The sequence below is a fragment of the Monodelphis domestica genome, chromosome 2 (genome assembly GCF_027887165.1).
Source record: "Monodelphis domestica isolate mMonDom1 chromosome 2, mMonDom1.pri, whole genome shotgun sequence".
NCBI classification, from domain to species: domain Eukaryota; kingdom Metazoa; phylum Chordata; class Mammalia; order Didelphimorphia; family Didelphidae; genus Monodelphis; species Monodelphis domestica.
Window position 1 is genome coordinate 445,992,450 of NC_077228.1, and position 25,881 is coordinate 446,018,330.

Genomic DNA, 25,881 nt, shown 5'->3' on the forward strand with positions numbered 1-25,881 from the left:
ACTTAACTGAGTGGTGTTTACTTCCCTTCTCAATTTATTTTACCTTCTCAATTCTATCTATGAGAAAATAGTTAACCTTGAACTCTAAATGCCAAGATCATGAACTCCTCATCCATGTGCCACATATTTCTGAGCTCATACATACTTTCCTAACAGCACACAAATACCATGAGGACAGGATTGAATTTCACAAATGCCATTCCAGATGTATTGATAGAGCTATGACCAGCAGTGTCCTAAGGAGAAGATAAAACATAACATTTTATTTTGTTTCCATTTCTATTCTTGTTTGCCAGGTAAAACAACAAGTTCATAAATAAATAGACTTAGGGAAATCCTTGGTCTGTCCAGCATTTTCATATTTTGATAAGCATTTTCTTTTCACCATCTAGGGTTTATTAATTTTCACTAGATAATTATCCTGTGATTGCAAGGAGAAGTAAGAGATAAGGTATATAAGAAAGTGATTTTTTTAATAGCCAGAAGAAAAATAATTTGATTACCTTCTCAGAATTACTGATAGAGCTTTCATGTGTAAAAATGTATCATCATTAAAAAAAACAACCCACCACTGATGTGTTTCTTTATTTCATTTAAGCATTAGGTATATATACATTTTTTTGCTTGAAAGAATAGTCATTTAAATTTTTTTTTAAGTTTTAAAAACTGAAAATTATACTAAGCTCTTAGACTTAAAAAAAAACCTCAGAGGAGTTTGGTGAATTTTAATGTTGTTATTATCCTTTCTTAGGCACTGTATTGGGCATGTAAATTCTATCACTTTTTTTCTGTTCTGGTGAAAGGTGGAGACGGTTTCCAGGGTATAGCCTTTTTAAGAAGCCTTGGGGAGCTCTCTGCATATTACGGGGTGCCCAGCCATTGGGTCCTTTGGAGTAGAGAAGGATAGAATCGGGGAACCTCTGTTCCCTTCTGTCTTGTTGCTTCATTCCTCCTGCCCCACATAAGTGCAGAGGATCATGTTACATGTCCATACTATTTGTTAATGTTATACTAATGAAAAGGGGGTTGAATTAGTGTGTTTCTAAAGTGGAAGCCAATGAAATGATGTTGATGGTATTCTTGTACAAGCTAAACATAGAGGGTCAGATGCATAAGTCAATCAGCCAGCCAGCCAGCCAGGCTCTTGTAAACCAGAGAAGGGAAAACTGCCTGCCAGTCTACCTGAATTGCTTAGATTTGATTTCCCCCCTTTTCCACACACATGCACACACAGGAATAGTAGGGTGAGATTTCTTCCTTATAGATCCCTAAAGTTACTTTTACATTTTTTCATTTTAAAGCTGAAAGGGAGAATCAGCCACTGCTTCACTTAAGAAGGAATCATGAGGGACCACAGAAAATGGGGATGGTATCTATATCCTTGTTACTCTAGTTGCCATGAATGAATGAATTTTTAAAAGCACTTAAGCATCTGCTAGGTACCAAACATAGTATGTTGAGTGCTAGCAATACAAAGAAAGGAAAGAAAAAAAAAGTTCTTGTTCTCAAGGAAGTCACATTCTAAAGAGGTAAAAACCTGCAGACAACAATAGACAGATAATATATGTGTGTATATACACACATGTATATAGGATAAATAGGAAATTATTTCAGAGGGAAGACATTAGTTAGGATTAAAGGGAATAAGAAAAGATCTGTTTCCTGAAGATATTGCAATTATTCTAATACTTTTGTTGTTATGGCTATTATTGTCATTTTTTTAAAAAGACAGCATATATAAGAGCAGCCAGAGGTAGCCAGAGGACTGATGTTTTGTTTGGGGAAGAAACAGATGATGAGTTGAATTATAAGGTAATCAATAAATGGATGTTATGCCATTTCCAGGATTGGTAATGTTGATTTGATTAATGTTCCCAAAGCATGAGGTAAAAAGGGATAAAACAGTGGCTCAAAACAGTGACCTGACAAAAGAGCACCAACATAACATTTATATGCCTTAATCAAGGTTCAAAAATTTTGACTCCTTAACTGTTCTATAGGCTTTGAGTCTCTATTGGAATACATGCATCTTGATTACTTTTTGGGGGGCAAAATCCCATAAAATAGTGGAATTTCCTGTTATTATATATGTGTATATTAAAATTATACATTTAGGGGGCAGCAGGGTGGCTCAGTGGATTGAGAGCCAAGCCTAGAGATGAGAGATACTAGGTTCAAATATGGCCTGAGACACTTCCTAGTTGTGTGACCCTGGGCAAGTCATTTTACCTTCATTGCCTAGCCTTTGTCACACTTCTACATCGTTTTTATTCAAAGGCAGAAGGTAAGGGTTATTTATACATTCACACACCACATATTTAAAAGTAGCTCTTATTGTACACCCTTGGCAGACACACACAACTTGTGTCCCTGAATCCTGCCTGCTGTGATAAGGAAAACCTAAGCCCTGCCACTGACTAGCTAGGTGACTCTAAAACAAATCACTTCAGCAGTTTGGACATTATTTTCCTCATCTGACAAATGAGGGCAGAGTTAACCACTCACTCATTTCCAACTTTTAAGGCCACAAACAAATTCAGTTTTGCCTAGTCAAGTTTCTTCTTATTTTGCAAAATGTTGTAGAACAAGTTGTATAAATTGTTACCAGTTGCCAACTTCTCTGGATTCTTGATTTCAGAGTTCACAGATGAAATTTTGTAACTGCTTTTCATACTGGAATTATAATTAGTCAAGATACGTGAGTGAGGCTTGTGTTGGACACAATATGTCCTGAACTGCCACAGATCATCCACATATAAAAATGCTAACTAAAAATACCTTCTTTTGCCTAAAATAAATAGATAATTAGGGGAAAGAGCAATTACTTAGCCTTAATTATCCATGTTGCTTTGGGCAGTGTAGACCTAGTCACAGTTCCAAGAGCATAAAAGAAAGTAGAATATGGGAAAATGAACCGCTTCCCCAATGCTTTTCATTTAATTTGGAATATGTGTTGAAAAAGGATTATTGCACATTACTCCCACAGTTATCTGGACTTCATACACATATTTTTAAAGCCATGGACTTTTCTGATGACTTGATATCCAGATTTGGTCAAAATTGCCCTGGTTTTGTATAACTGCCCTGGATGGCCAGGAATCCCAGAAAATGTCTGGAGCTTATTATGGTAAATAGTGTGGATTTATGCTTGAATTGATTTTGAGGGTTGAATTGATTTTATTATTATATATTAACACATGTAAGGGATTCTACTAAGTACTTCAAATTTAGTAAATAGATCATTCAATCAACACCTTTTCTTAGTTCATCAAAAGGCTAAAGTTAATTTTTTTTTAACCCTTTCTTTTGGTCCTGGCAACTAAGACTTTAGACCAAGGGCTAGATGAGCAGGGTTAAGTGACTACATAGGTAGGAAGTGACTGAGGTCACATTTGAATTCAGATCTCTGAGTAAACTCTGACTCCAGGCCTGACACTCTATCCACTGAGCCACCTAGTTGACCCCCAAGTTAATTATTTACCTGAACCCAGTCAGAAAACTCAACTCAGACTAGATATAATGGAGACCTTTCACATGGCTTTTCTTCACACCTAGGAGATATGAGCAAAGAGGGAAAGGGAGACAATATTATATGGTGGGAAGGGCATTAGACATGATGACATCTGGTCAGGAAATTTGTGTTTCTAGAGGTCTAGTTCTGCCACTAAGTAGCCTTGTGACTAAGCAAGACATGTGACTTCCCTTTCCTTTCACAAGGCTTGTTTCCTCTTCTTTTTTTAATATAAATATATAAAATAAGGGCAAAATCTTTATAATAACAATGACTAATCTTTGCCTCCTAAAAGTCACAGGTTCAGTTAAGAGATTCGGGACTATGAATGTGGAATATTATATATACACTGTGAGACACAGTGTGTTTTGGTTTTGTTGAACTTCATAAAAATTAAACCTTTGTTATAAGAGAAGCCTTGTTGCCAGGGGACCAACAGTGGGGAAGCAGAATGGAGTGGAGTCATATTGAAAAGAAAAGTAATGAACTGTAAGAAAAGTAAAAGTAAGCCATCCATACAACTTTTAAAATAACAAAATGAGGGGTCTGAACTAGAGCTCTAAAGTCCTGTCTCACTAATATTCTTTGGATCTAAGCCATTATTGGGGCAGCTCAGTGATACAGTGGATAGAGCTCTGGGCCTAATATCAAGAAGACTTATTTTGGGAGTCCAAAACTAGCCTCAAATACATACTAATTTGTGACCCTGGCAAAGTCACTTAACCATGTTTTCCTCAGTCTCCTCATCTGTAAAATGAGATAGAGAAGGAAACGGCCAACCAATCCAGTATCTTTGCCGAGAAAACCCCAAATGGGGCCATGAAAAGTCTGATGTAACTGAAATGAATGAAAGACGACAACAAAACAGCTAGAAGATGACTTCCCGTGTTCTCCCAAGGCTACCTTCCTCCTGGCCCATTTCAAAATGACTGCTCAAAATGATGGACAGTGTAGTAGTCACATAAGCAATCAGCCAGAAAAATTAAAAAAAGAAGCCTCTGTTCAGACACTAGAGTCCATCAAACAAATTGTCAGTGAAGGTTAACTTGTAAAACTAAAGAAACTTTGCTTGCCTCAGGTTTTAGTTGGCATTTTTCCTTTCTTTTTCAGATCATGAGTTCATGTAACAACTGTTTGGGTGTGTATCACACTTCTAATCCCCTAAAGGAAAAGTTAATTCAGTCCCCCTTTCCTGTAACATACTAATAGCAAAACTCAATATTATTAAAATACATTGGTGTTACAGCCTCATCAAAAAATGGCCATCGGCAGTGTACCAAAATTGTGCAGAATTTGTATCTTCATAAGACTAATTGATTTTAAAATAAAATAGAGAGAAGGTACCTGTCAATTTGCATGTACAACTTGGGCCTTTTTAATGGGGCTTGCTACAAATGAATCTCTGTAGCTTTTATATAGTGTATTACAAATTACATGGAGGTCAGTGTTCCTTATTTTGTTTTAATTAGTCCTTTGCAATGTGAAGATAGATTGTTTTTATTTAGATCAGTAGTTTTAAATCTTTTTTGTGTCATAGACTTTTTTGGCAATCAGGGAAAGACTAAACCCCTTCTTAGAATAATATTTTTTAAAAGTTATAATTGAAAGAAATGCTGAATTTCAATTAGAGGTTAGTAAAAATAAAGATGTATTTTCCCCCTTCAAGTTCAAGGATCCCCTTGAAATCTATTCATTAAATCCTTAGAGATCTATGAATCTCAGGTTAAGAACTGATTTAGATAAAACTAAATAAGGAAAAAGTGTGCATATGTTTAAATACATATATTAAATATGCATGCATATGATATACTGTGTATGTATACATAAATAATATGCATCGTATATACTATATATAGCATATGATATATATTATAAATACTAAATTCTGTACACATAGGACATATGTATATATCACATATTTTCTTGATAGATGCTGATTTCAAAGAAGATCAAAGATAAATTATATTGGAGGAAATCTGAAATGATATGAACATGTAAATTATTATGGAATTGGAGAGATTCTCATTTTGAAAAGGCACTGTCTTTGTAAATACCCCTCAAAAGATGTTCTTGATCACATTATAACTGATTTGTGACTTAGTAATAATTATTGGACCTCAGACTTATCATTATTAGTTTGCTACCTTTAATAGATTATTGATGCACAGAGGTTCTAAATAATTTTTGTTATGACCAAATCTTCAATACATTTATGCTACTTAAAAATTTCAATTTCTTCTGAGTTATATGCCAATAATTCTCACTCTAACTTCCTCCTATTATTTATTATATTACTAAATACTCATATGTCTATGCACAATGGGAAATATTCCTGTATTTCCTTCTCCTTTGAATAGTCGCATATATGATGTGGGGAGATTGGAATCTAGATGAATACAGGTCACAGAAGCCTGGGAATAAAGAAGTGGACAAAATAGATTGACTTTGGCTACAGAAAGACCAAAGCAGGTTGTCAGTTCCCAGGAGAGGTCAGAAAGCAATAGGAGCTTAGCAAAGTGCAAAGAGAACAAAGCCAGGTTATAATAGAAAAGCTTGGTGACATTTGGGAGATAAACAAAGTGCTGGTCCAAGGACTTATGCATCCATACAGGAATTTGAAAAAGTGACCTAGAGGGCAGGGAGACCAGCCAGACCTAATGTGTTTTGAAGTTAAAAGAAAAAAAAAGCAAGAAAGAAAGAGGAAAAAAAAGGATTGGGGTAGGTAGGAGTTGTCACAATTGGGTTCTCTGGTCTGGAATAGTTCTTCTAATTAGATTTTAGTTTATTATTATTAAAGAAAAAGGAATGAATCATCAGTGGTGAGAAAGGTAAGAAGAAGAGGAAGTAAATTCTTATATTTTAAAAAATTATTGATCTTCAATGCCAAAACACCACATTTTATTGAAATAACATTATAGGACATTTTGTTTTGATATTTGCTTGATTTGCTTTCTATCGAATTTCTCTCTAGGATACAATTTTTTTTTCCACTCTCAGGAAGTAGATATTTGTAACTAGTATCAATTTTTCTGGCTTCCTCTCAGTTCTTTAAATCTTTCTTGAAGGTGAGAGGGTTTGTTTTTTCCTGAGTGAAATCATTTTTATTGGCAGAAGAAAACTTCCCTCTCTACTCTCTATTGTCACTGTAATATTTAATCTCTTACTAAAATTTAAGAGCCTCTTTTTCAACAAGTCTTGTTTGATCTATACTTTTATCACTGTTTAAAAATCAGATTATAGTTAGTCTTTCTCTTTTGCAGTTAAAATACTGATCACTCTCTATTAAATCTTTTTTCAAATAGGGAACAGTAAGACCTACTCCTTCAAAAATCTGAAAGCTAAGTAATCCCCCTGTCAAGTAAAACCAGGCATAGATTTCAAAATTTCAATGTGTATGTGTGTGTGTATATATATACATATACATATATACATACATATATAAACATATATATATTTAAGGAGAATATGAAGTGTCAGTTTATTTGTTACTCCCTTGAAAGTTCTATGCTCACATTTTCCCCAATGCCAGACACTTTCCAGTAAATTTAACTTCCCACTCTGTTTAGGTGTTGAAATAGCATCTAAACAATAAACTGCTGTGAAAATATGAGTATTATTTCAACATCTAAAAAGTTAGAAGTTTCTTCATTTCTGTTTTTAAAAGGTAAGCATATTGTTTCTATGTGGCTTTATAAATGAGATGTACAAACCAATAAACTTAACATGGTGATGCTTGTATAAGACAGATACATTTTCAAGATTCAGATGGGTACTATACTTTTAGTAAGGAAAAAGCACCACTTGCACATCAAATAACTGTTACTCATTGCATTGTAGGAGAAGTTGAGTGACCTGGTAGATAGTATACTTGTCCTAGAGTCAGGAAGATCTGAGTTCAGATTTGACCCTAGACACTTACTAGTTGTGTGACCCTGGGCATGCCACTTAACCTCTATCTGCCTGTTTTCCTTAGATTCTTATAGGAATACTCATAGCTCCTACTTCACAAGGTTGTCGTGAGATCAAATGAGATAATATTTATAAAAGTGCTCATCACAGTGCCTGGCACATAATAAGTGCTAAAAACGAATAATACTAATAATATTTTTTAAAAGCCTATTCCTTTCCCTTTCCCTTCCTTTGTAGGAGATGAATTGGATTAGAAAGGCAACAGTAAGAACTTCTTCAACTAGAAAGATATCAGGTCTAAAGGAAAAAACCTGTTTTAAAAAATTTCTGTGCAAATGACTAAATGAAGCAAATATTTAAAAAGTTTGGCTTTTTCTTCATACATTCATATTAGTTCATTATTTCATATTAGTAGAGAATATTTAGTTGAAGCAGGCAAGCTAGTAAGACTGTCTTGGACTACCACAAAGGAACATACTTGGCCAGAAGATAAAACTGAAACTTGGACTTAAGGGAATTAATATTTTGGATGTAACAAAAGTAGGACCTGTTTGCCTCAATAAGTTAAAATGGCTGCCAATGAGATACAAGTTATAAGACTACAAGGAAGAGGAGTAGATGTCATGGCAGCCAGGAAACTTCTAGCTGTTAGAACTTCAATGGAGATGGAAAGCCTTTCTACCTTCCTGGGCTCAGAATACCATTTAGGTAAGAGTCAAGGTATACTTTCTTCATTTTGGAATACCCCCCTGATCGATATATATATATATATATACACATATACACAAACATATACATACATATATACATGCATACATATATACATACATATACATATCTATCCACTAAGTGATAATGATGGTAATTTACAATTTCTTGAATTCCAAAGTGATTTCCTCATAATAATCCCGTGAAATAGATAGTGTAGTTGTTATTCCCATTTTATAGATGAGGAAACTGAGACTAAAGGAGAAGTTAGATGGTCTGCCTAAGGGTCATGCAGATAATTAAGTACAAGAACTGACACTTGAACCCAGTCTTTTGGTTTCAGGTTAAGGACTTTTTGTTCTCCACCACCACCAGTCAAGTCTTAATAAATATTTTGTTATTGTTCAATTTTTTTTAATTTTAGTTGATTCTTTGTGATCCCATTTGGAGTTTTCTTGACAAAAAGATACATTTCTTTCTCTAGTACATTTTACAGATACAGAAACTGAGGCAAATACGTTTAAACAACTTGCTCACAGTCACACAACTAGTATGTGTCTGAGACCAGATATGATTTGCAGGAAGACGAGTCTTCCTTGTCTTCAGGGCCATCACTCTATCCAGCCACCTAGCCGCCCCAAATATAATATATGATATATTTTATCATGATGCAGAAGTTTGTCCAGTATATAGAGAACCAGATCTAGAGAGAAGGTCCTGAGTTCAAATCTGATCTCCAATCCTTCCTAGCTAAATAACCTTGGGCAAGACACTTAACTACAGTTGTCCTGCCCTTACCACTCTTCTGCATTGTAACTATATGTATTATGGATTCTAAGTCATAAGGGAAGGATTTTTTTGAAAAAAGAAAAGCATGTGGCTATTGCCTCTTAACAAAGATGTTCCTCCACAAAACAGAATGGGGATATGACTTAGGATGGATGGAGGCAAAACAAAAGGATTCTGTGATTATCCAGCCTAGGTACTTTTCTTTCATGGCTATTTATGAAAGAAAAGCAGATCCTGACTCAAACAGATAAAGATTTTACTCTGTTCTGTGAACCACAATAGCTCCCTCTGACCCCCAGAGGTTCTCCTCCTCTGGTCAGATATGTTATATTGTAGAAAGGGAACATTAAAGTAATCTTAATGGGTCTTCCAGCTGCAAAGATATCAAATTAATGTCAGTTCTATTAAGATCACTAACGTGAATCTAGAATGTTACCCTTGTAACTCTAACATAGAATCTGATTATAATTTTGGGTTAATGATAGCATAGTTAGACAAAAATATGTATTCAAGACCAGGGCCAAAGTGCCCTAGACAAAAAAAAAAATTAGTCCTAGAACTACTCCACCAGCAACCACTCAAATGTTGTGTAATGCCAATTTTGAAGCTAATGATTTAGCAAAACTTAGCACCTCTAGAATGTCAAGGTGCCAGGATAAGCCTGCTCTATTACGTTCCTGACTGTGCTCCATGCCTCCTTAACAACGAAGACACATTTCATTTCTTCCTGTTATCTTGTACTCATCTACAGGTTATTTTGTAATTGTGCTCTCTAGTTCATGTGATTTAGAGCTGGAAGAAACCTAGATATCATCCAATCCAAGCCCATTAGAGAGGTATCAAGCCTAGAGTAACACAAAATAGTAATAGCCAGGATTCCAAACCAGGTCTTCTCACTCCAGGTCCAGTGATCTTACTACTACCCCGCACTATCAAATACTCAAATGTCTCTAAAGGTGATTATTTTATTCTCTCTTCCCCAATCCTTATCATTTTAGAGTTAAGCAAAAAGAAGATTAAATAGCTAAGTGTGGCCATCTAATAATAACAAATACCCCATGGTGATTTATCTCCCATTTACCTTAGATATATCATATATATATACATATATATATACATATATGAATACACACACATATAGTTGTTTGCATGTCTCCCCCATCAGATCTATAGGGATTATGATTATTCTTTGTATTCCCAATGCTTTAGGCAGTGCCTGATGTGTAGTAAATTCTTGGCAAATACTTTTAGCAGACTGAATGCCTGATTTATATAATGTCTTCCTCACAAAACCTTATGAGTTTCCCCCCTTTTTACATATGAGGAAACTAAGGCTCAGAGTTCAAATGACTACTTGTTCACAGTAATTAGCAAAGTTGGGGCTCAAAGGTAGATCTCTGCAATTTAAATCTAGTGTTTCATACAATATAACTCCCATTCTCAATGCATGCTTCCTTATTAGATCTAATCTCGTTAGACATAGATCAGTACAATTTTTCTTTGCTTTCTCCATCCTATCCCAGTTCCAACAAACTACCATTTCTGTCCTGAAAATAAGATTATACACATAAAAAGGGGGAGAAATAAAATTGCTTCCAGTGCATCAAAATGCTTTATCCCAAATGATACAAGTACACTCTCTCTTTACTTACCTTAAAAAATTTGTGAAAGAGAAATTAGTCTCATTGAATATCAGAGTGCTTAGGTACCTTAGAGGTCATCAGGCCCAACTTCATTTTACAGAAGAGAACACTGAGGTCCATCATTTTTCCAAGATCAGATAGCTAGGAGTTAATCAAGATGGAACTTGAGAACCAGGTATTTAAACTTTTGAGTCAGTTGTTGCTTCCGTTATACCACATTGTCTTTTATTGAAAGGTAAAGCAATAAGTTACAGTAAAGTTTCTTTATGTTGCTGTGCATCAGCAATTCTTTTAGGACTCTTAAACATTCTTTTAAACTTCTTTTTCTTTTTTACCTCATCTAGGCACACCTAACCACTGATGTCATTTCCCCCATATTATTTATTCATTTGAAATTGAGTTAAATTGATCATTATTCCATACTCAAACACCTCAATCAATGAGGCAAAATATATTGATTTTTTTTTTGGTATAATAGTATTCTACCACTTTGTTACATCAACTGATTCTCCAAAGTGATGTACCAAGTCTCCCACCACAGTTATTTTGGCCTTTATAACTTGGAGGCAAAGTGGGAGCTGAGTGGTATTAGTATCATGGGAAAGAATAGGTAATTTAGTGTGCCTTCAATGAACATTGCAATGGTATTCTGTTGCCAAATAGCTCCTTCTCCACTTTATCCATCTAAAAATCCAGTGATTAAAGATTTATTTGAGATTAGAATCATCTTATTTTTTAATATAAAAATACCTCTGCAAGAGTCAAATGGGGATTTGGAGGACTATTAGACATTCATACTTGAAGCTGAGCAACTTTACAGGGAATAACATCATGATAAAATTTAGACCTGGAACCAATGTCAAACATCATCTAGTTTAATCCTCTAATTTTACAAATGAGAAAACTGAGTCCTAAAACAATAAGTAACCTTTCTAATATCATATAGGTAATAAATGGAACTAAGATGTAGTACTATGCTTTCCAACTGACTTCAAGTCAAGTGTTTTCTTCACTAGCCCAGAGATTACTTTCCTCCTAAACTCTTCAGTGTTCTGCACATAGTGTATGCTCAATGAATAGTTTTTGATGAATAATTGAATGAATGAATAAGAAACTGGCTGAAGACAGAATCTAGAATGTACCAAGTTTCTTATCAGATGAGAATGGGTGCCAAGAAATGGAAGAGGAACAAAAAATGGTCACTGAGTTGAAAACAACAAATTTTGAATGTTGATAAGTATACTGTCCCAAAGAGGGTTATTTAAGGGGGAGAGGATTTAGTAATGAAGACAGCTCTTGAAAACAATCTCAAGTGATAAAGAAGGAAGTATGGCAGTGGGCACTATCCTTCACATCACTGAAAACCCACTGACATATCACCTTTGGTACATCATAGATTGTTGACCCTTACACTAGACTTGCATTTCCAAGAATACTTTGGGTAGTGGTACACCACATGGATTCTATGCTACAGAAGGGAAAGAAAGTGTCATGGAATAAGACAGCTACCAACAAAGGGAGAGGAGCTATAATGGGGAAGAAGAGGAGAGACTGGGAAGGTAGAAATGTAAAATTTTCTGCTCTGGGTCACACAAAGTCCCAATGGCTTCACTTTAGTTTGAGCTATGTTTTAGGAACAAAGCCCAAAGGAAAGCAGGAAATGCTAAAAGGAAATGAAGAAAGGTAAAAAAGACAAGCTTTGTCTTCATCATAATTTTCTCCTGTCCCAATCCTAAGTAAAATTATAATTTATTTACCCTTCCAAAAAATTCAGAACATAGTTTCATAGTAATCTCATGTTTTGCCTAAATAAAGAATATCTGATTACTAGATGTAGTGGACTTACTAACATATGGTGTCACCAGATCCAATTTTATTTGTTTTTTCTATTAAAATACATTCAGTAATTTGCTTCTACAAATGGAAATTTAAAAGTGTCCTCACATTTATTCTTAGTCAGGGCAACAGAATTTGGTATATGTAGACTTTATTTGAAATAAAATTATGAATTACCATTCCCAAATATTCAGTGCAATTACATACTAAATGAGACTGTGACTATCTTAGAAAAGGCTAGTTCTAAATCTGCACATTCCATATGGATGTCAGTGAGAGAGAGCTGTGATTTCAGCAGTAAAGCTGTCAAGCATTTAAAAGCATATGGAAGTGGCCTGTTTGGGTCCACATACCTTCAGTGGTGTTTCCTTTTATTTTCACAGTTTTCTAGCTTATTGCCATCATCTATGTGAGTATGACTTAATAATAGCCAATTTGAATTTCAATGAAGTTAAACTAGTTGTATTCATGTTGTTAATCCAGCTTGAATCTCAGAATTTGGCCCCAAATGTGTCTCTGATTTATCATACAGAGTAAAGCTAAAACTGGAATAAAGAATTAGAATAGCTTTGATTCAGACTAGTGCTAAGAATCATTGCTTTTTTCTAAGATCCAATCTTTTATGACCTGCCAGAAGTTGGATGTAGGATTTTATAAACAATACAAATTGGGAAAAGAAAAGCATTAGAGATCAAAATTCAAGCCAGAAGTCGCTTTTTTCAAATCATTAGCCCAGACTGTCAAAAATAATATTATTTCCTACTGCCATTAGTATTGTTAATATATTAAGTATGCCATTTCGATGTCAATAAATACACCAAAGTAGAGTAATGAATCTATATTCTATGCCACTACTTTCGATGCAGTGTGAGATTTAATGCTTCCTTGTTTATATTGTATAGTTTGCTTTTCTGTGCCTTTACTATAGCTTCCAGAATTTTTAGTGCTCAACTACAACAAACCTTCACAAAACCCCAATCTACTAAAATATTCTTTATAATTCAGCAAATCACTTGTCTTTGTGTTGTATAAAAATGCAAACTAATTTGAAGGAAAGCTTGAGATTTACATTTCATTAATAAAATATCTATCCAAAGTTGTGTGAATTAGCATCTCCTTGTAGAAATGGCATAGCACTAGTTGGGATGAGGAGAGAGAAAGAGAAGGTAACTTTTTACCTTAAAATAGTTGTCTATTGTCTGATGAGTTATATTATTAAGTAGAAAATGACACGAGCTGATATGACAGTATACTCCTGCCCCATGACATTTTTTTCCTTCTCATATCATTGACTTCTTTAAAAAAGAGAACTAGAAGGAATAGAGAAATAAGCTTTATCTCTGAGCAGCTACAAATAGAAGCAGCAATCAGAGGAAATCTATACAGGAACCTTCCTCCTATTCATTTGCTAACAAAGATTGTAGGCTATATATTATGTATATTCCTCTAATAATTTCAGTTGAGTTTGATTTGAGTGAGTTTTAGGAAGGAAATAGTGAACATAGTTAGCATTTAACCATAATAGTGAAGAGTGGATTTGAAATAAAGTTTCTCATCACAGTGGTTTTTTTTCCACATAGCCCACAACAAAAAGCAATTGGAATAATTTTAAGCAGTATTAATGTGATATACTACCTTAATAAGGAAGCAGGTCTTTTTGAAAGTACTGAAAGATGGATTCTGGCATATTGCATTGGCAATGGTCATAAATTGATCCTTTATCTCATAATTTTATATGGATTCAGGAAGGAATAAATTATAACAAGTGATTATGATATAGCAGTATGAATGGCCACTGCTAACAATAAATGATTGTTAATATTGACAAGTTATGGTACAAGGATTACCTAATTTCACAGATGAAGATAGCACAAAGTAAGACAAGTACCTAATGTTTATTCTAAAGGAATATTATGTCTTTACAAGGTTTTTTAATTTCCTTTTATTGATTTTTTTCATAATGTATGAAACAAATATATATCAACCTAGTTAATTCTTTCACAAGACACCAACAAATTCCATTTACAACTTTCTATGCCGGAACTGCTTCAAAGGAAATCTTGCCTAGAAAATTCCTTACCTGTAAACTTTCATACAGGCTATGTGGATGTAATATTTGTAAACTGCTTAGCATAGTGTCTGACATATAGTAGGTATTATATAAATGCTTTTCTCCTTCCCTCCCCTTCCTCCAGACTACATATTTGAAAGTGACAACCCATGAACTTTCCATCTTTAAAAAGCAACTTAAAATCGACCATTCTCTATCTTAGCAGAATGAAGGTGGAGACAACCTCCTCAGTTAATCCTCTTGATCCTTCCCAGTTGGAAATGTTTTTCTTTTTGGCCTTCTGATTGCATTTTCCTATGCACTTACCATACTCAATTTTATATTGTAGTTATTTCATATTTCCCTTAGGAGGATACAAGTATTTGAGGGCAGAGACCCTATTTAATCCAATTAAACAAAATTTTTTTTAACCTGCTATATGCAAGGCATTGGACTAGGTATTGGAAATGAGAAGCCATGGCTAGAGAATCTTCACCAAATTACTCATCAACAAGCATTAATTAAATGTCTATTATTTTCCAAGTATTCTAAAAACAAAAGTGAAAATAATAATAACCACGACAATAACAACAATAAAAGTAATTACATTTATATAATGCTGCCTACTACATGCCAGGCTCTGTACTAAGTACTTTACAGTTATCTCATTTGATCCTCACAACAACCCAGGATGGTAGGTGCTTTCATTTCCCCCATTTTACAGATGACGTGAGCAGAGTTTAAATGATTTGTCCAAGGTCACATAGCTAATAAGTGTGTGAATCTGGATTTGAACTGAAGTCTTTTTGACTCCAGGAGTCTGACCGGCTGAGGAGCTTATATTTTACTAATGCTGAGTTTCTCTATACTTAGCCATTTCAAAAAGTCTATTGGTCTGTTGCAAAGACAATAAATAAAGCTTTTTCTTATTGAACTATCAGTCCATTGACATCTTTAAGGGAGTCCAAGGGTCACCTTCATGACACAATGCAATATGCATAAATTCAAAAACAAAGTGGAATGCATTCTTTGCACCTAAAAGCTCAGAATCTAAAGGGGAACTATTTTGATAGAAATATCTTTGAAATGAATAAATATTAATATTGAATAAAGATAAACAAAATATTAATAGCTTAAAATTATACAAATATCTATAGGTATATATTATATATTATAGAAACTATGTATATTATATCTATTTATAGGCACATATATATAACTTAATATGTATATATACACATAGCTAAAGGTCTATTTTTATACATATATGTACACACATATATGTATATGTTTACACCTATAAACCTAACATTTATGGAGTGCTTTATGGGAGTTGCAAAGTACATTCCATGTGCTATCTGATCTTAACAAAAACAACAACCTTGTCAAATAGATGCTATTATTATTTCCATTTTACAGATGAGGAAATGAGGCACAGAGTGATTAAGTGACTTGCCCAGGGTCACATAACTAGTGAGTGACTGAGCCAAAATTCAAACTCAGATCTTCTTGACTCTACCCACATTCTACTCACTTTGTCAACTAAATCGCCTTCAGTTGTATAGTTCTTTTAAGTTTTTTATATAACTACCCTGTGAAGTACAGGTAGCATGAGTCATATACCTATTTTGTAGATAAAGAAACTGAGTCTCTGAAAGTTAAGGTACTTGTCCAGGGCCACACAGTACTCAAACCCATATTTCCTAACTTCAAATCCAGGACTGTTTCCAATATGTCCCTCTCTTAGTAACCAACTATGCTTTACACAGACTTTATATTAGCTGAATGTTTATAGAATCCATAGATTTCTTCAATTAATAGATGTCAGTGATGAACAGTTTAATAAATTATTCCTTTATGGACACCTCTGTTCTCAGCCTAATTGTTTAGTTAAGTTATAGCTGTGTCTCCATTGGGGCTATTAGCACATTTGAACAGTATTTGTTAAGCCTGCCAAAGTGATAAATTGTTTTTCTGTTTAGTTTTTTTAAGCATCACTTAATAGCATAATAAATAGTCTGATAAATCATAAAATTAAGAATAGAAGTACATTATAAGAAACCAAACTGATAATTTGCTAATTATTGGTGGATTTGGGGCTATGACAAATATTTATCTCTTGGTATATGTCTATCCACTCTTCCTCTGGATTGTAAATTCCCACAGAACAAGGGCATATTATATATAGATGCCTAATCTACAAAATCCCTCAGGAATCTAGTATGGTGCCACAATGAGTGTTCAATATATATCGATCATGATAATGAAAATTATATTAATAGAGTTGTCATAAAATGGTAATTAATGAACCTCTTAAAGGGAAGAAACACCACAGAATATAAAATTAACACTTGTGCCATGTACATATAGAGCCAGTATCAATGCTCCATTGCCACCGAGTGGAGTTGATAATCTGCCTATCATTCAGGAGACCCAACCCTGAATAAATAAACAATTTCCCCAACATGAAAGCACAGAATCATTAAATGTCTAATCTGAAAGGAGCTTTAGAGACCACCTGTTTAATCCATTACTTTACAGATGAGGAAATTGAGGCCCATAGGGATTAAGGGATTTGCCCAAATTTTACAACCAAGTGGCAGAACCTGTGATCAAACAAGAGGACAGCATTATTTCTTCTATTAACAATGGCTTGAAGGACAATCTAACCAAAAGATTACAAAATAAATTCGCATTAAGTTACACAACAAACCATGTAAATCAATGAGACACCATGACTTTATTATCTTCGTAAGTTTCCTCCCCTTACTACCTGTAAGCTCTGCACATAGTAGGTGCTTAATTACATGATAACACACAAAAGGAAAATGAATTAATCGATACAAGCAAAAGGCAGAGAAAGTACACTTGATTAACAGGTTCCTGGTCAGTTTAAAACTCCCATTTTATTAACATATTGACATCAATCAGACTTGAAGTTTCTGAAAACATAAAAAAATTTCCACTACTAGTAATATTGACATAATAAAAGTCTCCATTATTTCAATGAAGCTGGGTTTGATGGACCTAAATTATTTTCTTTTAGCCTTGCATTATAAGTTCTGATCACAGAATATTTCTCTACCATTTTTATTCCCCATAGCCCTTTACACAGTCATAATGACAGAAGCACTTTATGCTGACCTTTTCTTAACATGGATTCAGAAACTTCTCCAGGCAATGTAGTGGTTCCTTCACGTTTATGTGCAGATGATACAACTACCTCACATTTCAATGGGACATTTATTAGCCTTGGGTACAATTCCAAAATAGTTTAATGAAAACATTAGGTATTCAATTTGAATAGAACTTTCCATCAGACCAGTGTCAAAATTCTGAATAACAGAAAGTACTAACCTGTAACCAATCGAAATTATCTATTCCAGTTAGATTGAAAAAATTCCCTTTCTCCCTCTACTTTCCATATAACCATAAATCTCGCAACCCCATTTTTTTCAACTTCATATTGCAGTCATTTTCAGAACAATCTTTTGCCCTATTTATCTTTAAATCCCTTTTAAAGCACTAAATAAATGCTAGTAAATAAGCACTTTAAAAAAATCTTACTTAGTATCAGTTCCAAGGCAGAAGAGCCATAAAAACTAATTAATTGGAGTTAAGTGACTTGTCCAGGGTTGCACACCTAGGAAGTGACTGAGGCTAGATTTGAACCAAGGACCTCTCTTCTTCAAGACTGACTCTATCTCTTGAGCCACCTATCTACCCCAAAAAGATACTTAGTAAATGTTTTTTGAACTAATTGTCTATAATCATGATTTGAATTTTTGAAGATTCCTCTAGCTGTGTTTAGTGTAGTATTTGGAAAAATTCCATTTATATATCTACATAATGGAAAGATGAAGAAAGACAATTTAGAAAAGAATAGCCTATAACAACCAGAGATGGGGGACTGTGTCTTAACATACAAACCAGTTATCCACAACAAAATGTTTCCTAAAAGCATTATGTTCAACATTGTGTAACAGGCTGTGGTGAAGAGTAGCTTCTTGCCAAAACATTTCTTTGCCATCCATCTTGTAAAGAGCTGAAATGCCTGAAGTTTTGAGTCCTTTTGTTTAACCCCACACTGTTGTCAGGGTAGAGAGGCACTGGAAGCTTGTTCAACATCTTTGATTAGGAGAGGAAGAAAGTATATTGGAAAGAACCCTGAACTTATGCTTTTAGAAAACGATATGAGCAAACCCTTTACTTTCTCTGCTTCTCAACTTCTTCAAATGCAAAATGGAGAAAATGATGATTGACACTGTATTTCTGAGCAAGAAATTTTGTAAACTTTCAATCACTATCTAGAGGTGAATTATTATTAACTGAGGGTTGGTTCATTCAGTACTGGAGTGGAGCCAGGAAAGACAATATTGTGTTAGAACTAAGTCTAATCATAAGTCACATACCAATTAAAATTAATAGTATTTTTTACCTTGGCCTGGTGTTCTTTCAAGGACTGGCATCCCAAAATTGTGCTAAAAGAGGTGGTTCTGAAAGAAACGAACAACAACAAAAAATTAACCCAGCATCCTCTCACTATTATTCTCCTAGAGAATTAAGTCTGAATTTTATCCTGTCTCTGCTATTTACTACCTTTGAGTCCCTGGACAAGTCAATTAACACAGGGGAGTGAGATTGGGGAGAGATTTTATTAGAAAACACCAGTTCTGGGGACCTGCAATCCTATTGAACACCTTTCAGCATTTATGCGATTTCTGAATCACCAAAGCATTATGTCATTATGTTAAATATAGCTTTAATGTTTACAGTATTCTGTCCTAATCCAATTCCTTGAAAACTGATCATCCATAAATGGTGTATGAGATAAATCTTGGTTAACCATAATGTTTAGTTAACTGGAACATGCTGTCTCAGGACTATAGTACAGTACAGAAATTAGAGCATTCTATTAACTACCAGGTTCTTTCTTGGAACCCCCCCAAAAATGTATATGTTACAATCCTTTCACTGTATTATGTTTCCTCCCCAAACAGTTTTATTATTTGCTTGAGTTCAAAATAATAAATCTAAACCAATTTAAAATATAATTTGAGCCCAGTGTGGTGACACATATCTGCATTTCCTGCTTCTGGGGAGGCTGAGATTGGTTGAATCACTTGAGGTGCAATAGCTAGGCCTATACTAATTCTGATACCAATATGGTGAACCCCTCAAAATGAGAGCTGCCTAAGGAAGAGTAAATGGGGCATAGGTCACAAAGAAAGAGAGAAGTTAAAAGTTTTTGTACCAGTCAGTACTGGTATTGGGCACACTGTACCTTCAAGCCTAGATGATAACCTCAGCCTTAAGAAAGGAAGAAAGGAAGGAAGGAAGGAAGGAAGGAAGGAAGGAAGGAAGGAAGGAAGGAAGAAAGAAAGAGAGAGAGAGAGAGAGAGAGAGAGAGAGAGAGAGAGAGAGAGAGAGAGAGAGAGAGAGAGGAAGGAAGGAAGGGAGAGAGAGAGAGAGAGAGAGAGGAAGGAAGGAAGGGAGAGAGAGAGAGAGAGAGAGAGAGAGAGAGAGAGAGAGGAAGGAAGGAAGGAAGGAAGGAAGGAAGGAAGGAAGGAAGGAAGGAAGGAAGGAAGGAAGGAAGGAAGGAAGGAAGGAAGGAAGGAAGGAAGGAAGGAAGGAAGAAAGGAAGAAAGAAAGAAAGAAAGAAAGAAAGAAAGAAAGAAAGAAAGAAAGAAAGAAAGAAAGAAAGAAAGAAAGAAAGAAAGAAAGAAAGAAAGAAAGAAAGAAAGAAAGAAAGAAAGAAAGAAAGAAAGAAAGAAGGAAGGAGGAAGGAAGGAAGGAAGGAAGGAAGGAAGGAAGGAAGGAAGGAAGGAAGGAAGGAAGGAAGGAAGGAAGGAAGGAAGGAAGGAAGGAAGGAAGGAAGGAAGGAAGGAAGAGAGAAAGAATCCAGTTTGATAAAGTTGATAGCTTGTTAGAACTTTCAGAGTTTAGAGAAATTAAATTGAACTCAGGTGGTAGCTGCATGATCAAAATGTTTTCCCATTGTGTGGTATTTTTTTTTACCCTACATGTTTTTCTTTTCTCCGTATTGATTGTGTGCCTAACACAAAACAAAATGAAGTAGAAAATATTTCTGATGAATCATACAGTTCCATCCACCCCAGAGGCGTCTCTGAAAGTCAGATGAAGCTGTATTTCAAATAGCCTTAATGTCAGTTGATTTAATGTCTATGCTTTCTGAAATTAGTCACAAACTATGTGATTCTGTAATAACAGAAAAATATTTAAAAGATCACAACCTTTCAATCATAGCACAACCCATATACACTTTTCTTTGTTCTCTTATTTTGTATATTAGGACCTTATGTAATGTGGCCATGTGCCAAATTTTTGATATAAGCCTATCTTCCTTCAGTGTTCATGTTTATTCTGAGGGCATTTTAAAAAATGCACACAGAGCCAACTTATCTGATACCTGGCACATATTGACTGGGTCTACTATGAACAGGAATGAGGAGAATGGGAAAGACAGCAATAAGAATAAAAAAGAAAAGGTAAATCAAGCAGATGACCAGGATCTTTTGGAATTGAGAAATTTTCACAAATAAGAAAAATAAGGAACCATGAATATAAGGAAAAATATTTTTTTTCTCAACCAGTAGAATGGACTAAACGATGAAGAATTAATCAAAATAGAGGTTAAAGGAAGAGAAAAAGTTTACAACAGGATATTTTATGAAAACATTCTCTGATTTGAGGAGAAACAGTGTTCAAAATACAAACCTGTCGAGCAAAAGAGAAAATGAAGCATTCAAACTGTTTTTCATAGCTTCAAGCCCCATTGAGCTAATCAGTCAATGCAAATAAATACCAACTTCATAAAAATATATAACTTGATAATTCCCAGGAATAATACCACATAATTCCCATTTATTAGTCAGCTTGTAATGTTTTCCAATGAAGAACAGCTTCCTACGAATGAAATGATGTGACATAATATTCCATTGTGGTTAACAAATACTGATACTTTATGATATTCAGTTTGTTTGCTTTCTCCCTCTTCACTTAATTGAATCTCCTAGTAATTAATATAAATACACCGATTATCTAAATTTGGTTGTTTGTATTGGGTCTTTAAGAATTTTTACCCTAGTTAATTCACATTTAGTAGAATTCTAAAATCATAATCTTTAAATAAGTCCTTTCAAAAGAGCCTCTGCAAATGATACCTATGATCATGAATGATATTTCCTCAGCCATTGACATTGAGCTTGAATCAGTTATCCAAAATTCAGAAGGTCTGCGGTTTAAAAAAAAAAATGAATTAGTAGCATTCCTTGGACATGCAAGAATAGAATAACTCAGAACCAGTCTCTTTTCTTTCTGTCCCTCAACCTAGGCCATTAGGCTCATTAAGTAACAAAAAGTCCTGGGGGATTCAAGTTTTGATTACCCTTTCTGGTCTTTCTTTCACCTTCTTATATCTTTGGACAAGTTTAGAAAGCTATAGCTACAGGCTCCTGGGGGATTGGTAAGTTATTTGGGGAAGCCCATTATTCGACTGCCAGGTCCCCACCTGAGGCCAGTTTTTGAGTTCCATTTACTCCAGCCCTGGAAGCCACCTCTCCACCTTCAGCATTCCCCTAATAATCACATAACCAAGGCTACAGCTCTAAATTAGTTTTATATTATCAGGTAAGACAGAACTGAAAGGAGATTGAACAGAACTCTCACTGAGAAGGGGAACTGATCCACACTGACTGTAGAAGTCACAGAAACCCAAGATTTTTCTGACTACAGGAAGCAGGAAAGGGCTTCCTGCTTATATGCCAGAATAGGTGGATCATTAATTAGCACTTTCCCCTTTGACTAAGCTGGAAGAAAAAGAAAATGTATACTACATTCTTCCTTTTTCTGTTTTAGTCTCTAAACAAGGGTAGGTGCTTCTTCTGGTCAAGGTCAACCCCTGTATTTATGTCATCAATCTATCTCCTCCAGTTTCCTCTAAAAAATTGCCAATCATTCTTTCTTCATCTTTTCCTTCTCTGCTGACTTGAAGAAAGCATGTAAAACACAATGGACAAAGAGGAGAAACTTGAGATTGAGTTCCATCCCTAACACTTAAAAGTCAATAAACTCTAATGGCTTCTTGACTCCTTTAGGATCTTATGGCAAATGCTCTATTTGGATTTTTAACCCTTCATAATATAACTGTCATATCAGAATAGAATTTTTATTTTATTGATATATAAATTGATACACAGAAATAAAGAAATATAGTGTTCTGAAAATAAACAGATTTATTTTTTTCTACTCTTTTGAGTCTTTCCAAGCTCTTACAATGCTACTCCTTTCTGTTGTCACAATGAGGAAGGCTGGGACATGAATGTAAGGAATAGTGAGACAGTAGCTTGTTTTTTGCCCAAAAAGCCATGAGATAGATTCCCTCCTTTTCTTGGATTGCTTACAGCCAACACAAAAAGAAGGAAAAGCAGAGCTTCCCTGTTGGTGTTTGAGCCTAGCTATTCATGATACTGGAGTTTATGATGCTGTGAGGAGAGAGGAAGAGAGCTAGGCAGGACCTCTCTTCACCCAAGTACCCTCCAATATCTCTTTCTTTGTGCCCTCTTTGTGTTCCCTTTTGTATGCTAACGTGGGCTACTTGGCTGTCTGAGGTTTGGGCAGAGGAATCTCTGAAAATTCAGAAAGGTCATGGCAGTGATGACACCAATTCCACAAAACTAGCAAAAGCTCTATCTCAAACATAGGTTTCTGTCTCCATTAGGGCACATTAAAGTCAGAGGTCAGAGATCTCTGGTACTTTTTGGGGTATTTTATTAAAAATACAGTTGATGCATCCATTTGTGTGCTAAGCAAGATGGGTATAGATATAGCTGCTTATTAGCAGGAGACTAATAAGAAGTAGCTATGTATTTTTTTCTCCCTCAGATGGAAGTTGCATAGAATGAGGAAAGTCAACTCAAAGTTGCAAAGAATGAGGGAATTTTTGAGCTCTGAGAGTATAGTAAAATACCAAGCCAGTGGCCATCTGATTATTAAGAAAAAGGTATGACTTTCTTGAACTGAATATAATCCTAAAGAGTTGGAATCTTATCTGGTTCACTGATGTGATTAAAAAATAGTTTGGTTAGACAAAGTTTGCTGTCTCAGGGAAATCTGATCAATTTATCCCCTTGCTACTTCCTTTCCCCTCCTTTACCTCACCATTGCCCAGTAATCTGGCTAGGGACTTTCCTGCTTCTTTAAATATTATTTGCTTTTTGTAGTTTTATAATGGGTTTATCCTTGAGATAAAGAAAGACAAGCTCCTTTCTATTATATTCCAAGTGAGCATTTGCTATAAATGAATGGAACACACTACAGGAAATTACAAAGACGAACAATTGGGCTTGTATTTAAACTAAATGATGAGTCTATTTTGAAGTGTTCTCTTCACTTTCTTCCACCTCCTATTCCTTCTTATGCCTCCTCCTCTTTTCTCCTAACTCTGTCCTTCTCCCTCTGTTCTCTTCTCCCACCCTGCACAAAGAATGCTTTATAAATACAAAGACAGCCTTTGCTTGGACAACACCTATAGGGAATCACAGGGGAACAGACTGAAATACCCTATTACCAAAGCTGGGTCTTCTGAACTGCATGGAAAGCAAACAGGAGCTATAGGTAGAAGCTCTGAGCTCACATTAGTCTCCTTCTCAGGCTCTCTGAAGGTGGTGGATATAACAAGGGTCAAGGAGGCCTAGGCTGGTTTTAGTCTAATCCATTACACTGCCTCTTGCTTTGCAACTGAAGGAGCAAGAAAGAACTCTTCATGGAGGAGCAGTGCTGCCATGGCGGTCTGGAAGTTTTGGCTTCTGGGCTTTTCTGTTTCAGACAGTCAGAGTGTGAAGAAATCTCAGAGATCATGTCTTCCACATGCTTTAGACAAGAACCTTCTTTGCAATATCCCTGAAAAGTGATCATCCTCCCTCTTCTTAAAGACCTCCAAGGACAAGAGAACCCACTGTTTCCTTCCTGAAGTGTGTTACCCCACTTTTGGACAAGTGACATGAAGATGAAATCTGCTTCTCTGCAGTTGACTTTCATTCAATCTCCTGTTTATGTTCTCTGGAGCCAAGCCAAAAAAGACCAATTCCTCTTATCTATTACTGTCCTTCAGATGATTAGAGAGAACTCTCACGTTGCCTCTAAGTTTTCTTGAGGTTAAACAACTCCAATTCTTTCTTTTTTTAAACCCTTACGTTCTGTCTTGGAATCAATACTGTGTATTGGCTCCAAGGCAGAAGAGTGGTAAGGGCTAGGCAATGGGGGTTAAGTGATTTGCCCAGGGTCACACAGCTGGGAAGTGTCTGAGGCCAAATTTGAACCCAACACCTCCTGTGTCTAAGTCTGGCTCTCAATCCACTGAACTACCCAGCTGCCCCCTCCAATTCTTTCAACTGTACCTATGACAGAGTCTTCAGATCTTTCACTATCCTGATAGCCCTCCTTTGAATGTGGTCCAACTGGCTAATGTTTTTCCTAAGGAAGAGGGTGTGACTAATAGAAACCTGATGAACCCCCTGATTCCCTCTTGGGTCTCCTTCAAAATGTGTTAATTATTGAACAAGATTGGCTTTTCTATAATGTATGAACTCACCAGATCCTACTTGCTGCTTTCCCCTTTAACACCCATTGAAGAGACTGTATCCTGGTGCTTGGCATTTAAAAGGGAGAGCAGAAACAGACAGATGGAGAGAACTGGAGTTGAGAGGAAGAAGGGGGCTAAGCGATTTCCTGAAGGGGTTTAACAGATGTGCGTGTTTCCCCTCCTGGAAACTAATGAATATGTTTTTTTTTTCTCACTTCCTAACAAACACAATTGCGTTCCTCTTGTTGGAGGTCTCAACTCTCAGACAACACAATAACTTTGAAGGGCCAAGGGTCTCTGGGGAAAGTAGGATTCATTGAAGGAGGAAGGAAAATTGTCTTGACAGTCTATGGACTTAGGTGTGAATTTTTGCAAAATTGTTACATTAAATGAAGACTGTCCTATATTTAATTTTATGATAACTTGAGTCATGAGCATCTAGGTGTTGCAGTGGAGAATATGCCAGGCCTGGAAGCAGGAAGACCTGAGTTCAAAAGTGCCTTCAGATGCTAGCTGCGTGCCCCTAGGCGAGTCACTTAACCCTGTTTGTCTCCATTTCATCATCTGTAAAATGAACTGTAAAAGTATCTTTCCTGAGAAAACTCCAAATAGAGTAACAAAGAGTTGGATACCATTAAACAACAGCAAAGTCCTAGCTTAACATCCTCAAACCCTCACCTCTGCTTCAGAAAGTTCTTTTCTTCCTTTAAGACTTTCTCCCAAGGTTCCAACCAATCCCTCCCTCTCTTGTTTGTCCATTTTGAAATCTTGTGTACCTTAAGTTGCTCAAGTCCTGGATAGAACATCAAAGGGTATGGGGCACTGATAACTG

At 35.5% G+C, this 25,881-nt stretch overlaps 1 protein-coding gene across 1 annotated transcript in view; it reads left to right on the top strand.

Annotated features, from left to right (window-relative positions):
• PACRG (parkin coregulated) overlaps positions 1-25,881 on the top strand; it is a 632,164-nt gene that overhangs the window by 503,193 nt on the left and 103,090 nt on the right. The gene's annotated exons all lie outside the window — the stretch shown is intronic.